Source organism: Nyctereutes procyonoides, unplaced genomic scaffold (assembly GCF_905146905.1).
Source record: "Nyctereutes procyonoides isolate TBG_1078 unplaced genomic scaffold, NYPRO_anot_genome, whole genome shotgun sequence".
NCBI classification, from domain to species: Eukaryota; Metazoa; Chordata; class Mammalia; order Carnivora; family Canidae; genus Nyctereutes; species Nyctereutes procyonoides.
In genome coordinates, this window is record NW_026575047.1 from 57354232 (window position 1) to 57368657 (window position 14426).

Here is a 14426-nt window from a genome sequence, read left to right on the forward strand (position 1 = left end):
TTCTTTAAACGTTTGATAGAATTCCCCTGGGAAGCCATCTGGCCCTGGACTCTTGTGTCTTGGGAGGTTTTTGATGACTGCTTCAATTTCCTCCCTGGTTATTGGCCTGTTCAGGTTTTCTATTTCTTCCTGCTCCAGTTTTGGTAGTTTGTGGCTTTCCAGGAATGCGTCCATTTCTTCTAGATTGCCTAATTTATTGGCGTAGAGCTGTTCATAATATGTTTTAAAATCGTTTGTATTTCCTTGGTGTTGGTAGTGATCTCTCCTTTCTCATTCATGATTTTATTAATTTGAGTCTTCTCTCTCTTCTTTTTAATAAGGTTGGCTAATGGTTTATCTATCTTATTAATTCTTTCAAAGAACCAACTCCTGGTTCTATTGATCTGTTCCACAGTTCTTCTGGTCTCGATTTCGTTGAGTTCTGCTCAAATTTTAATTAACTCTCTTCTTCTGCTGGTGTACGGTCGATCTGCTGTTTTTTCTCTAGCTCCTTTATGTGTAAGGTTAGCTTTTGTATTTGAGTTCTTTCCAGTTTTTGAATGGATGCTTGTATTGCGATGTATTTCCCCCTTAGGACTGCTTTTGCTGCATCCCAAGATTTTGAACGGTTGTATCTTCATTCTCATTAGTTTCCATGAATCTTTTTAATTCTTCCTTAATTTCCTGGTTGACCCTTTTATCTTTTAGCAGGATGGTCCTTAACCTCCACGTGTTTGATGTCCTTCCAAACTTCTTCTTGTGATTGAGTTCTAATTTCAAGGCGTTATGGTCTGAGAATATGCAGGGGACGATCCCAATCTTTTGGTATCGGTTCAGACCCGATTTGTGACCCAGTATGTGGTCTATTCTGGAGAAAGTTCCATGTGCACTTGAGAAGAATGTGTATTCAGTTGAGTTTGGATGTAAAGTTCTGTAGATATCTGTGAAATCTATCTGGTCCAGTGTATCATTTAAAGCTCTCGTTTCTTTGGAGATGTTGTGCTTAGAAGACCTATCGAGGGTAGAAAGAGCTAGATTGAAGTCACCAAGTATAAGTGTATTATTATCTAACTATTTCTTCACTTTGGTTATTAATTCGTTTAAATATTTGGCAGCTTCCACATTCGGGGCATATATATTGAGGATTGTTAAGTCCTCTTGTTGGATAGATCCTTTAAGTATGATATAGTGTCCCTCTTCATCTCTCACTACAGTCTTCGGGGTAAATTTTAGTTTATCTGATATAAGGATGGCTACCCCTGCTTTCTTTTGAGGACCATTTGAATGGTAAATGGTTCTCCAACCTTTTATTTTCAGGTTGTAGGTGTCCTTCTGTCTAAAATGAGTCTCTTGTAGACAGCAAATAGATGGGTCCTGCTTTTTTATCCAGTCTGAAACCCTGCGCCTTTTGATGGGGTCATTAAGCCCGTTCACGTTCAGAGTTACTATTGAAAGATAGGAGTTTAGTGTCATCATGATATCTATTCAGTCCTTGTTTTTGTGGAATGTTCCACTGAACTTCTTCTTAAAGGGGAATTTTAAGAGTCCCCCATAAAATTTCTTGCAGAGCTGGTTTGGAGGTCACATATTCTTTCAGTTCCTGCCTGTCTTGGAAGCTCTTTATCTCTCCTTCCATTTTGAATGAGAGCCTTGCTGGATAAAGTATTCTTGGTTGCATGTTCTTCTCATTTAGGACCCTGAATATATCCTGCCAGCCCTTTCTGGCCTGCCACGTCTCTGTGGAGAGGTCTGCTGTTACCCTAATATTCCTCCCCATGAAAGTCAGGGACTTCTTGTCTCTTGCTGCTTTAAGGATCTTCTCTTTATCTTTGGAATTTGCAAGCTTCACTATTAAATGTCGAGGTGTTGAACGGTTTTTATTGATTTTAGGGGGGGATCTCTCTATTTCCTGGATCTGAATGCCTGTTTCCCTTCCCAGATTGGGAAAGTTTTCAGCTAGGATTTGTTCAAATACATATTCTGGCCCTCTGTCCCTTTCGGCGCCCTCGGGAACCCCAATTAAACGTAGGTTTTTCTTCCTTAGGCTGTCATTTATTTCCCTTAATCTGTCTTCATGGTCTTTTAATTGTCTGTCTCTTTTTTCCTCAGTTTCCCTCTTTGCCATTAACTTGTCTTCTATGTCACTCACTCGTTCTTCCACCTCGTTAACCCTCGTCGTTAGGACTTCTAGTTTGGATTGCATCTCATTCAATTGATTTTTAATTTCTGCCTGATTGGATCTAAATTCTGCAGTCATGAAGTCTCGTGAGTCCTTAATGCTTTTTTCTAGAGCCACCAGTAGTTGTATAATAGTGCTTCTGAATTGGCTTTCTGACATTGAATTGTAATCCAGATTTTGTAACTCTGTGGGAGAGAGGGCTGTTTCTGTTCTTTCTTTTGAGGTGAGGTTTTCCTTCTAGTCATTTTGCTCAGTGCAGAGTGGCCAAAAACAAGTTGTATTGGGAAAAGGAGAGAAAGAGAGAGAAGGAAAGAAAAGAGAAAAAGAAAAAAGAAAAAGAAGAAGGAAAAAAGAGAAGAAAAAGAGAAAGAAAAAGAAAGAAAGGTGAAAAAAAAGGCGGGGTGCGGGAAGCAATCAGAAATCAAAAAGAAAAGAAAAAGAAAACAAAACAAAACAAAAAAAAACACGGGGGAGTATCTTCTGATTCTGTAGACTTTAAGTCCCTTGACTTCCCCTGGAACTGGTCCGTCCAGCTGGTCTTCTGGGGGAGGGGCCTGCTGTGCTGATTTTCAGGTGTTAGCACTTGGGGGAGCTGCTCTGCCCCTGCCTGCTGCAGGGCTCAGCGGGGGTTGTTTACCCCGTGAGGCCCGAGGAGGAACAGCCGCAGTTGCTATGGCAACTCTGGAAGCCTGGATTCAGCCTCCGCAGGAACTACGGGGCTCTCCGTCTGCAGGGCCTGGAGGCTCCGGGGCGGGGCCGCTGATCTGCTCAGCTCGGGGCAGGAGCGTCCTTGCTGTCCTGGACCCTCCCGGCCTCTGCCTGTCCCGGGGGAGGCCGGATCCTGGGCTGTGTCCCGGCGCCCTGTGCTCCGGGGCCTGCGCTGTTGGATTCGCGCTCCCGCCCCGCAGCCCCCTCCGCGGAGCCGCCGCCCGAGCCCCTCCGAGCTGCTCCGGGTCCCGCCGTGCGCGCTGCAGCCCTTAGGGAGCTCGGCGCACTCTCCCGGGGCGCAGGTGTCTGTTAGTGTCCCAGGGAGCCCGAGGGCATCCCCGCCCTCCTGGGTCCTGCTCCAACTCCCTGCGAGCCCCTTTCCGCCCGGGAAGGTTGGTGCAGCTCCTGCTTCTCCGGGACGGGGCTCTCCTGTCCTGGGGACACTCGCCCCGGCCTCAGCCCGGCTCCTCGCGGGGCCCCTCCCCCTCGGAGGCCTTTTGTTTCTTTATTTCTTTTTCCCCGTCTTCCTACCTTGATAGAAGCGCGAACTCTTCTCACTGTAGCGTTCCAGCTGGTCTCTCTTTAAATCCCAGGCTGAATTCGTAGATTTTCAGGATTATTTGAAGGTTATTTAGGTAATTTGGTGGGGACGGGTGATTTGGGGACCCTACTCTTCCGCCATCTTGCCCCTCCTCTAATAATGATCTTTTAAATGGCAGTTGTTTTCTCATTTGCTGGACTTTCCATACATAAATAATAAGAAAACTAAGTTAAAACAGAAAAAAAGAAAGAGCTAAGCCTGACAGAGTCTGTTCATGGGGGTGTCTGTGTGTGCCCTGGAGGCTAAGAGAGAATGGACTGGCAAGAATAACCTGTTTGTGGACTATCCACAGGCCACATTATAAATTATGGAAACTGTCCTAAAACATCAGAAGATGGAACAAGTGACAAAATCTCTGTGTGAACTGGAAGGTGATGGTAGTGACCTAAGACACCCACATCCACCAACATATTTATTTGATTATACATTTTCCTACCATCTAGACTTATATTTTATAAATTAGTTATGTTTACAATTATTTATGAACATCTGGTGTCACTTGGAAGTCATCACTCTCATCCACACAAAAAGAAAAAAAAAACTGAAGAAACTGAAATCAATGACTTTTCTTAGATCCATCAGAAGGTTGAGATCACAGGGCAAACTGCCATCCCTCAAACTGGAAAGATGGACAGGTAAAGAGGATTGCAGCTGAGCTCAGCTAACCTTGGGCAGAAGCCACTACAGCCAATAACTGGTAGAAATTGACAAATTGCTAAAGGATGAGTTGTAGACCAGGTTGAGAGTTAAAAACTCCTGGGGGAAGTCATCTTTTGAGACCCCCCATAGTTTATTCAATTTTACCTACAGGGGCCTCAGCAGATTCTCACAGTGAAAATCAGAGAAAAACTCAAGGGAAAAATAGTCATTTGAAATAAGCCCAGAGCATTCTCCATAGCAAAGGACTGCTCTCAAGGGACACTATTCTGCCAGAGACTTACCTGATCTGGGGGAAGGAGAATTAGGTAAGAAGCTTATGGTCTTTCTGTCTCACCTTAGGAAAGGCAAAAAAACCAAAACGGCCAAGAAATGTTTCTGGAGGTCAGGCCCAGGGACTTAGAACCACTAAAAACGTAAAATTCAATCATATATTGCAAAAATGCCTTCCCTAGCTAACACCTTACGGCTACATCAGCATTGCTCCAAGATAGAAACAGTGAATTACAACTGAGAGGGCTGCAAGATAAAACTATTTAAAAAAGAATTACTGGGGAAACAAAAGCAAGATGGGAAAGCAAAGCAAAACACGGTGAAACTAGGGAAACTGAAATTTCTAGCTTCTCCAGCTACAACAAACCCGAAACAACCCAATTCCTAAACAGATAAACGTAATACTTCCACAATGAAGCCTGCTTACCTCAGATCCTATTACCAGGTACATCATGTCCAGCTTTCAAAACAATAAAAAAACTATAAGGTATGCTAATAGACAAGAGTAAAGACAATCTGAAGACACAAAGCATTCATGAAAACCAGATCAAATATGACAGCAATTTGTGGATTAACAGATAGCAAATTTAAAATCAATATGATTAACATATTAAGGGCATGAATTGGAAAAACAGACAATCTGTAATAACAGATGATTGTTTTAGCAAAGAGATGGAAGCTAAGAAAGATTCATAAAGGAAATATTTGAAATACAATACTGTGAAGAAATGAATAATGCTTTTGATGTGCTCATCAATAGATTGCACAGAGCTGGAAAAATATTAGTGATCTTGAAGATACGTTGATAGAAATTTCCCAGATTGAAATAAAAAGACAAAAAAGTAGAAAAAATTGAAAAGCTATTCAAGAGCTGTGGGTCATTTATAACAGTGTAATGTACATGTATTGGGAATACCAGAAGGAAGAGAAAGAAGAAAGAAAGAAAGAAATAGAAAAAAAGGGTAGAAACATTTGAAGTAATAATGCTAAGAATTTTCCAAAATTAACAGATACCAAACCACAAATCCAGATACACACACAAGATATATGTATATATACACACACACTTCAACTAAGTATATCATATTCAAACTGCAGAAAACAAAGAACCAAGGAAAATCTTGAAAGAAACCAAAAGGGAAAATAAACACATTATCTGTAGATGAACAAGAATAAGAAGTATATCAAAATTCTCATCAGAAACTATGTAAGCAAGAGATGAGTATAGTGACATATTTAATCTTGGAAGAAAACCCCCACCAACTTAGAATTCTATATATAGCAAAGTTATCCCTCAAAAAAGAAGGAGAAATAAACTTTCCCAGACAAAAACTGAAGGAACTTTTTGCCAGTAGACCTGCCTTTCAATGAATGTTAAAAGAAGCTCTTCAAAGAGAAGGAAATGGTATAGGTTATAAACCTGCATCTACATAAAGAAAGAAGACCATCAAAGAATAAATGGAAGTAAAATCACATATTTAATTTTTATTACTCAACTGACCTAATATATATCTGTTTGTTCAAAGTAATAATAATATATTGAATGATTACAGGTTATGGATAAGTGAAATGAATGTCAGTGATAAAGAAATGGGAGACAATAATTGGAGTTGCTGTCTTATAAGGTATTTGCACTACCTTGGAAACAGAATAGAGTTGCTTGATAGTGAATTTAGATGTGTTATAAATATATATTTCCAAATTCAAAGGCAAGTGCTAAAACTTTTAAAAAGATACATATTTTAAGAAAGGAGATAAAATAAAATAATATAAAATGCTCAAGCTAAAAAAGTCGGAAAAAGAAAGAGCTTCAAAAATTCAGCGAATAAAAAAGAAAGTTTCAAAAATTCGGTGAATAGAAAGCAGTCATAAACATGATAGATCTTAATCTGAATATATAGTCACTTTAAGTGACTGTGAACTAGGGGTGCCTGAGTGACTCAGTTAAACATTAGACTCTTGATGGCAGCTCAGGTCTTGAACTCAGAATCGTGAGTTCAAGCTATGCATTGGGCTCCACTTCAGAATGGAGCCTACTTAAACAAAAGTACAAAACAAAAAAATAAATGTCTGTGAACTAATGTACTAATTAAAACACAGATGTAAGTGTGAATAAAAAAAGGAAAAAAGCCTAACCTAACTTGTGTATAAGAAACCAACTTTAAATATAAAGCATAGATTAAAAGGAAAGGAATGGAGAAAGACATGCTAACACCAAGCAAAAGAAAGGTAGAGTAGATTTACTAAATTCAGACAAAGCAGGACCTTAAAACAAGACAGGATAGCAAAGATAGATGCATTGCATAATGGTAAAGGGATCAATTTTCCAAGAAGACATAATAATCCTTAACATGTATCCACATAAAACAAGGTATCAAAATACTTGAAACAAAAACTACTAGAACTGCAAGAAAAATAGACAAATCCAATATTATTGTTGAGGACATCAATGCGCCTCTATTAGTAATTGATGGAACCAGTGGGTATAAAATCAGCCAGCATATAGTTGAAATGAACAGCATCATCATTTAACCAGATTTAATTTATATTTACATAGAATTTTATCAAACAACAGAAGAATACATGTTCTCAGATTCACATAGAACATTCACCAAGATAGACCACGTTCTGGGTCATAAAACACACCTTATCACATCTCATAGAATAATAATCATACAAAATATGCTTTCAACCCACAATGAAATTAAACTAAAAATAAGTGAGAGAAAGATAGCTAGAAAATTCCAAAATACCTGGATATTAAGCAACGCATACCTAAATAAGACATGAACTGAAGAAGAAGCCTGGAGAAAATGTCCACCCTAAAAAACTAAGAAACCTGAGCAATATAAACCTAAATCAAGTAGGAGAATAAAAATAATAAAAACAGGAAAACAAAAAGTAAGCAAAAGTCAACAAAATACCAACAAAAGTAAAAGCTGATTCTTTAAATTCATTTAGCTCAATGTCCATGGAATCAGTATTGCTCATCTCTCATTTTCTGATATGAGTAATTTGTATCTTTTTCATTTTTTTCTTAGTTATTGTGCTAGAGGTTTAGCAATGTTATTGATCTTTCTTTTTATTTATTTATTCATGAGAGACACACACAGAGAGAGGCAGAGACATAGGCAGAGGGAGAAGCAGGCTCCATGCAGGGAGCCCGACGTGGGACTCAATCCCGGGTCTCCAGGATCTCCACCTGGGCTGCCCTGTTATTGATTTTTTTAAAGAATCTTTTTCAATCTTTGACAAAGAAGAGGTAATTAAATGGAGAATAAATAGTTTTTTCAAGAAATTCTGCTAGAATAATTGGACATCCATATGCAAAAAAAATTAATGTAGACAAAGACTTTATATCTTCTACAAAAATGAATTTAAGTGGATCATAGACCTAACTATAAAAAAGCAGAATTATAAAAGTTCTTGAAGGTAACAAAAAATGTAAATGACCTTGGCTTTGGCAATGTGTTTTAGACACAACACAAAAACCACAATCTGTGAATAAAAAAATAGAAAAATAAAACTACGTTAAAATTAAAATCTTCTGCTCCATGAAAGGCTCTGTTGAGAGAATAATAAGCCACAGACTTGGGGAAAATATTTACAAAATACATATCTGATAAGGATCTTATATCTGAAATACACAAGAAACCACTTAAAACTCAATGCTTAAAAAATCATATTAAAAATAGGTGAAATATCTGAACCTCACCAAAGAAGCCGAATTATGAATGAGTTGAATTATGTTCCCTAAAATTTGTATGTTGAAGTTCTAACCACCAGTACCTCAGAATGTATCCTGATTTGGAGATAAGGTCTTTGAAGAGGTAATTAAGTGAAAGTTTTTGGGGTGGGCCCTAAACAAGTTGACTGGTGTCTTTATAAGAAAAGGAGATTTAGGATATCTTATCTCCTTAAGGTGGCTCAGTTGGTTAAGCATCTGCCTTCAGCTCAGGTCATGATCCCAGGATCTTGATCGAGTCCCACTTCAGGCTCCCTGCTCAGTGAGGAATCTGCTTGTCCTTCTCCCTCTACCCCTCCATGCTGCACCGCCCACACACCACTTGTGCTCTCTTTCTCTCTCTCATAAATAAATAAATAAATAAATAAATAAATAAATAAATAAATAAATAAATGTTTTTTAAAAAAAGAAAGAAAAGGAAGGAGATTTGGACATAACATACACATGCATAGAGACAAGACCACAAGGGTATAGTGAAAAGATGGCTTGTAAGCCAAGGAAAGAGGCCTCAGGAGAAATCAGACCTGCCAACACCTTATCTCAGGCTTGTAGCTTCTAGAACTGTGAGAAAGTAAATTTCTGTTGTGAAAGTCAAACAGTCTGTGGTATTTTGTTACAGCAGCCCTGGCAATGTAGGATATACAGATGGCAAATAAGCATATGAAAAAATGCTCAACATTGTATGTCATTAGAGAATTGCCAATTCAACATTAAAAGATGTTAAAAGTTAAAATGAAGAGATAGCACTACAAAACCATTACAATGGTAAAATCCAAAATACTGATAATATCTAATGTTGGCAGTGATGCAGAGAAACAGGAACTACTATTGCTAGTATGAATGTAAAGTGGTCCAGCCACTGAGGGGAGACTGTTTCTCACAGACCAAAACAATTTTATATAATACAGCAGTCAGACTTCTAAGTATCTACTCAATTAAATCGAAAACTTATGACCACATAAAAACGTGCACACGAAAGTAGCTTTTCCCAAAATTGCTTTAAGCTGAAAGCAACTGAAATATTTATTTTTAATTAATTTTTGTTTTATTTATTTATTTTATTTTTTCCAGCTTTACTCTGATACCATTGACATATGACATTTTGTAAGTTTCGTGTGTAGGATGTGTTGATTTGATACATTTCTATATTGCAAAATGATTGCCACCCTAGAATTAGCTAACACCTTCACCATGTCACATGGTTACATTTCTTTTTGTGGTGAGAACATTTAAGATCTACTGTCAACAAATCTCAAGCATATTAGTATTATTAACTATAGTTACTATGTTGTACATTAGATCTTCAGAACTAATTCATTTTATAACTGGAAGTTTGTACTATTTGACCAACACCTTCCCATCCCCCTATCCCTTTTTCTGGACACACACACACACACACACACACACACACACACAATTCCTGGTAACCATCACTCTATACTCTGTTTTATGAGGTTGGCTTTTTTAGATTCCACATATAAGTGACATTATGTAGCATTTTTCTTTCTCTGTGTGACTTAATTCACTTAGCATAATGTCAAGCTTCATCCACATTGTCATGAATGGCAGGATTTTTAAATTTCTCTTGGCCGAATAGTGTCCCATTGTATAGAAGTATCTTTTTTAAAAAAAGTATTTATTTATTCATGAGAGACACAGAGAGGCAGAGACACAGGCAGAGGGAAAAGCAGGCTCCTTGCTGGGAGCCCGATGTGGGACTCGATCCTGGGACCTTGGGATCACGACCTGAGCCAAAGGCAGATGCTCAACCACTGAGCCATTCAGGCATCCCTAGAAGTATCTTTTAATAGATGAATGGATAAACAAGCTGCAGTATATCCATACAATAAAATATTATTCAGCTTTAAGAAGAAACAAGCTATCAAGTCACAAAACTACATGGAGGATCGTTAAATGCATATTGCTAAATGAAAGAAGCCAATCTAGAAAGAAGCCAACTAAATGATTCCAACTATATGACATTGAAGAAATAGGTAGACAAAAAGATCAATGATTGCCAGATTGGCGGAGGAGTGGGGATGAAAAGGACTTAGAGATGATTTTTGGTATGTTGAAACTATTCTGCATGATGTAATATTGGATACCTGACATTATGTGTTTGTCAAAACTTATAAAACTTTACAGCACAAAGAGTGAATCTTCATGTAAACTATAGACTTTAGTTAAGAATAATGCAAATTTGGTTCATTAATTGTAACAAATATACCACAGTAATGCAAGATGTTAAGGGGAAACTTTGTTCATGACAGAAGGTATATGAGAGCTTCTATATAATTTGTTCAACTTCTCTATAGCTAAAATTGCTCCAAAAATCAAAATATGTATATAAATATGAAAGTTTATATGTATATACATATCATTATGTTTATATGTGAATACATATATGTATATGTGAATACATATCATTATATGTTTGTCAAGACCCATAGAATGTATACAACCAACCCTAATGTTGTGTGTGTATAATACATATACATATAAACATATATATGAAACATATATATGTATATACGTATATGTATATGAAACGTTTATATGTATATGTATATACACACATACACAACATTAGGGTTGGTTGTATACATTCTATGGGTCTTGACAAACATGATATGTATTTGCCATTAGAGTGTATAGAATTAATTTTGCTGCCTTAGAAACCCACTTAGCTTAAAGCTCCATCTATTCATTCTTTCCTCTCCCCAAATCCCTGAAAAACAATAATATTTTATTGCCTCCAGGTATGTCTTCTTTTTCAGAAGGTCATATGGTTGAAATTAGCCTATTTCACTTAGTAATATGCATTTAAGCCCCCCCCCCCGCCTTTTTGTGTCTTCATAGCTAATTTCTTTTTAACCTTGAATAATATTTTACCATTTGGATGTATCACAGTTTATTTACCTCTTCACCTGCAAAAGGACATATTGCTTTAAAGTTTTGGCAATTATTAATAAAGTTGTTCTAAACATTCATATGCCGGTTTTTGTGTGAACATAAGGTTCCAACTCATTTGGGTGAATACCAAAGAGTATGGTTGTTGGATCATATGGGTAGAGTATGTCTGGTTTTGTAAGAAGCTGTCAAACTGTCTTCCGACTTCTGCACTCTCACCAGTGATGAATGAGGGTTCCTGTGCTCCACATCTTTGCCAGCATTTGGTGTTCTCAGTGTTTTGGATTTTATCCATTTTAATAGGGGTGTAGTTGTATCTTGTTTCAATTTGAAATTCACACTGACATGTGATGTTGAGCATTTTTTCATATACTTATTTGCCATATGTATATCTTATTTGGTGTCTGTTCAGATCTTTTTGCCCATTTTTTAATCAGGTTGTTCATTTTCTTATTATTGAGTTTTAAATTTTCTGGGCAGCCTAGGTGGCTCAGCGGTTGAGCACCTGCCTTCGGCCCAGGGCGTGATCCTGGAGTCCGGGGATCGGGTCCCACATAGGGCTCCCTGCAGGGAGCCCGTTTCTCCCTCTGCCTGTGTGTCTGCCTCTCTCTCTCTCTCTGTCTCTTGTGAATAAATAAATAAAATATTAAAAAAATAAATTTTCTTAGCACATTTGGAATAATAGTCCTTTATCAGATATGTGTTTTGTAATTATTTTTTCATTATTTTCCCCTTCTCTTATCAGTGTCTTTCATAGAGCCGAAGGGTTTAATTTTAATTGAGCCCAACTTTTGGATTCTTTCTTTTTTTATGGATTATACCTTTGGTGTTTTACCTAAAAAGTTTTCATCAAAGATTTTCTTCTGTGTTATCTTTTAGGAGTTTTAGAGTTTTGCATTATGTTTAGATATGCAATCCATTTTGAAATGGTTTTTGTGAAGGGTATAATGTCAGTGCTCAGCAAGGATATGTGTGAGAGAATCATTTATGTGCCTGAGAGCCTAAGAGGACATATTTCAAAAGGTTCAGAGAAAAGAGGGACACAATCTCATGGCAGGAATCTACCCAAGAAGAGGAGAAGCAATCCACACTTGAATTCTGATTCAACAAGGAGGAAAAAATAGAAAAACACTTAAGGAAACAAGTACTCCACAATGAACTGAGTTTATTTTTACCTTGTGTGTGTGTGTTTGTGTGTGTGTGTGTATACACATTTAGTTTTATTGTAACAAAGCAACTTGTACACTTTTAACGTTTAAAACTAAGCATCTTTCCCTTCCAGTGAAACAAAAAGAAAATTTAAAAATAAACAGGAACAAAATTACAATAGAGAATGTCAATTCCAAATAAGATCCTCTGGTTCTGCTGATTCCCCCATTGAGTGGCAGGGCTCAAATCATCATTAGGAGAGTTTTATTTTAAAAGTGTCATCTTAAACTGCAAGGATGTACATTAAACATCACAATTAAACATGCCAAAGGAGAAGCCATGTTGCCAAAATGCCCACTTAACCCACCCAAACATCTCAAACCCACCCTTTGATGACCTTCTATAACCCCATTTTTTAAAGTTTTTTTCTTTTTTTAAACAAGATAGACAGGTACATGTTGGTAAATGCTAACTGTCCACTTTCACATAAAGACACAGTGTAATCTCTGAGCTCAATATACAGAGAAAGGAGGAAAAAAGCTAGAATTCTATGCACTACTACACAGGGGCCTAGCACCCTCCAGCTTCCAGCAGAGCTAAGGGAGCAGAAGGTTTTTCTTTCTTCCCACAGAGCAGTACTGTAGTGTTGATTCCATAAAGTTTTTGTTGAGACAGGAAGGGATAAAAATGAATTTGGAAGAGAAAGCAGTAGAGATTATTTTCCTGCTGTATTCTGCTCAAGGTGTCTCCCCCCAAAATAAGTTGAGAACCATGGTATAAAGGGAGAGAAAAGAGACTTCAAAAAATAGGACGAATGAGCACAAGAGGAGGGGGGGACAAAAGAGATGCAACTTGCTCCCAGGGACTGGAGAAAATTGGAATGGAATGTTGAAATCCATCAGTGTTCCATTAGTCATCTTCTCCTTCATCCTCCTCTCCTTCCCCCTCATCATCATTGTCATCTTCTTGACCTTCATCCTCATCTCCTTCTTCATCAATATCTTCCAATCCTCCTCCTCCTCCTCCTCCTCCTCCTCCTCCTCCTCCTCCTCCTCCTCCTCCTCCTCCTCCTTCTTCTTCTTCTTCTTCTTCTTCTTCTTTCTTCTCCCTTCTTCTTCCTTCTTCTTCCTTCTTCTTTCCCTTCTTCATCATCCATATCTGGAACCAAGTAGTACTGTAATGGATTTGGCCAAATATTTTTCATGACCTCTTCTAAGTCATCTGCACCTGCATCAGAGTGGTCAGTAAACCAGGTGAAGAAGCTCTCTGGTTCTTCGTGCTGTCTCTTCCTGATGGCTTTATTCTGTGTTTGACTTGAATGTTTTGTCAAATCCTTTCCAGATTTCCATTTGATTTCAGTGGACTTTGAAGATGGATCACCACTCTCATTCAGGTGAAATTCTTTGGAGAGAACTTTATTTTTGAAGTAAAGGTTTTCATCAAAATAAAAAATCTATTCTGTAACCTGATTTAATATCTTCAAATTCTGTCACTTCAACTCTTGTCAAATAATGAAGTGCCTCTTCATCCTCCTCCCCAGGCAGTGCAGACACTTGTGGATGGTTGACAAATGTTGTTACCCCAAAATTGGGGATTTTGGTGATCAATTCTGACCTCTTGTGAAAAAATGGTTGGTGGAGTTTGTTATATTTCTGTCCTACTTTCAAAATATCCTCACTGGCTTGTTCATTAAGTCTGTCTATTTCACTTTGTACTTCATCAATATGTTCAATTGCTTCTTGCTGTTCTTTTTCTCCCTTCAGCAAGTGCTGAGAGGTCGATGTTTCCTGCGGCTTGGGGGCAGGAGGCAGCCTTGGTTTCTTCGTTTGATGCCCGAGCAAGGACTGGCATTTCGGGGCCATGCTGTGAGGAGGAAACTCCACGAAACCAGGAGAGAGGCACATCTGGAAGAAGCTTTGATTACTCCTCCCCCCCATTTTTTTTTTTTTTTTAGATAAGAAAGTTTCCTGGACAAGTAAAAAGTATGGACTTCACAACTAAGCTTTTTGTAACATATTTCCAGGTATCTTGTCCATGAAGTTGATTTCAAGGACAATTGGAAGCTGGACTAAAGGATATATGTCAACCATTAACCAGTGATGATTCCTTAGGGTCCCGGTTACTGGATTGAGAACTGTCTTGGGAGGTCCCATTGGAGGGTTTCAGAGCTTGGTTGTTGGTCTTGTCCTGATCTACATTTTTAGAATAATTTAGAAGTACCTACA

At 38.0% G+C, this 14426-nt stretch overlaps 1 pseudogene; it reads right to left on the reverse strand.

The window, feature by feature from the left end:
• Positions 1 to 13110: 13110 nt before the first annotated feature.
• LOC129510624 (protein SET-like) lies at positions 13111 to 14063 on the reverse strand (annotated as a pseudogene).
• Positions 14064 to 14426: the final 363 nt, after the last annotated feature.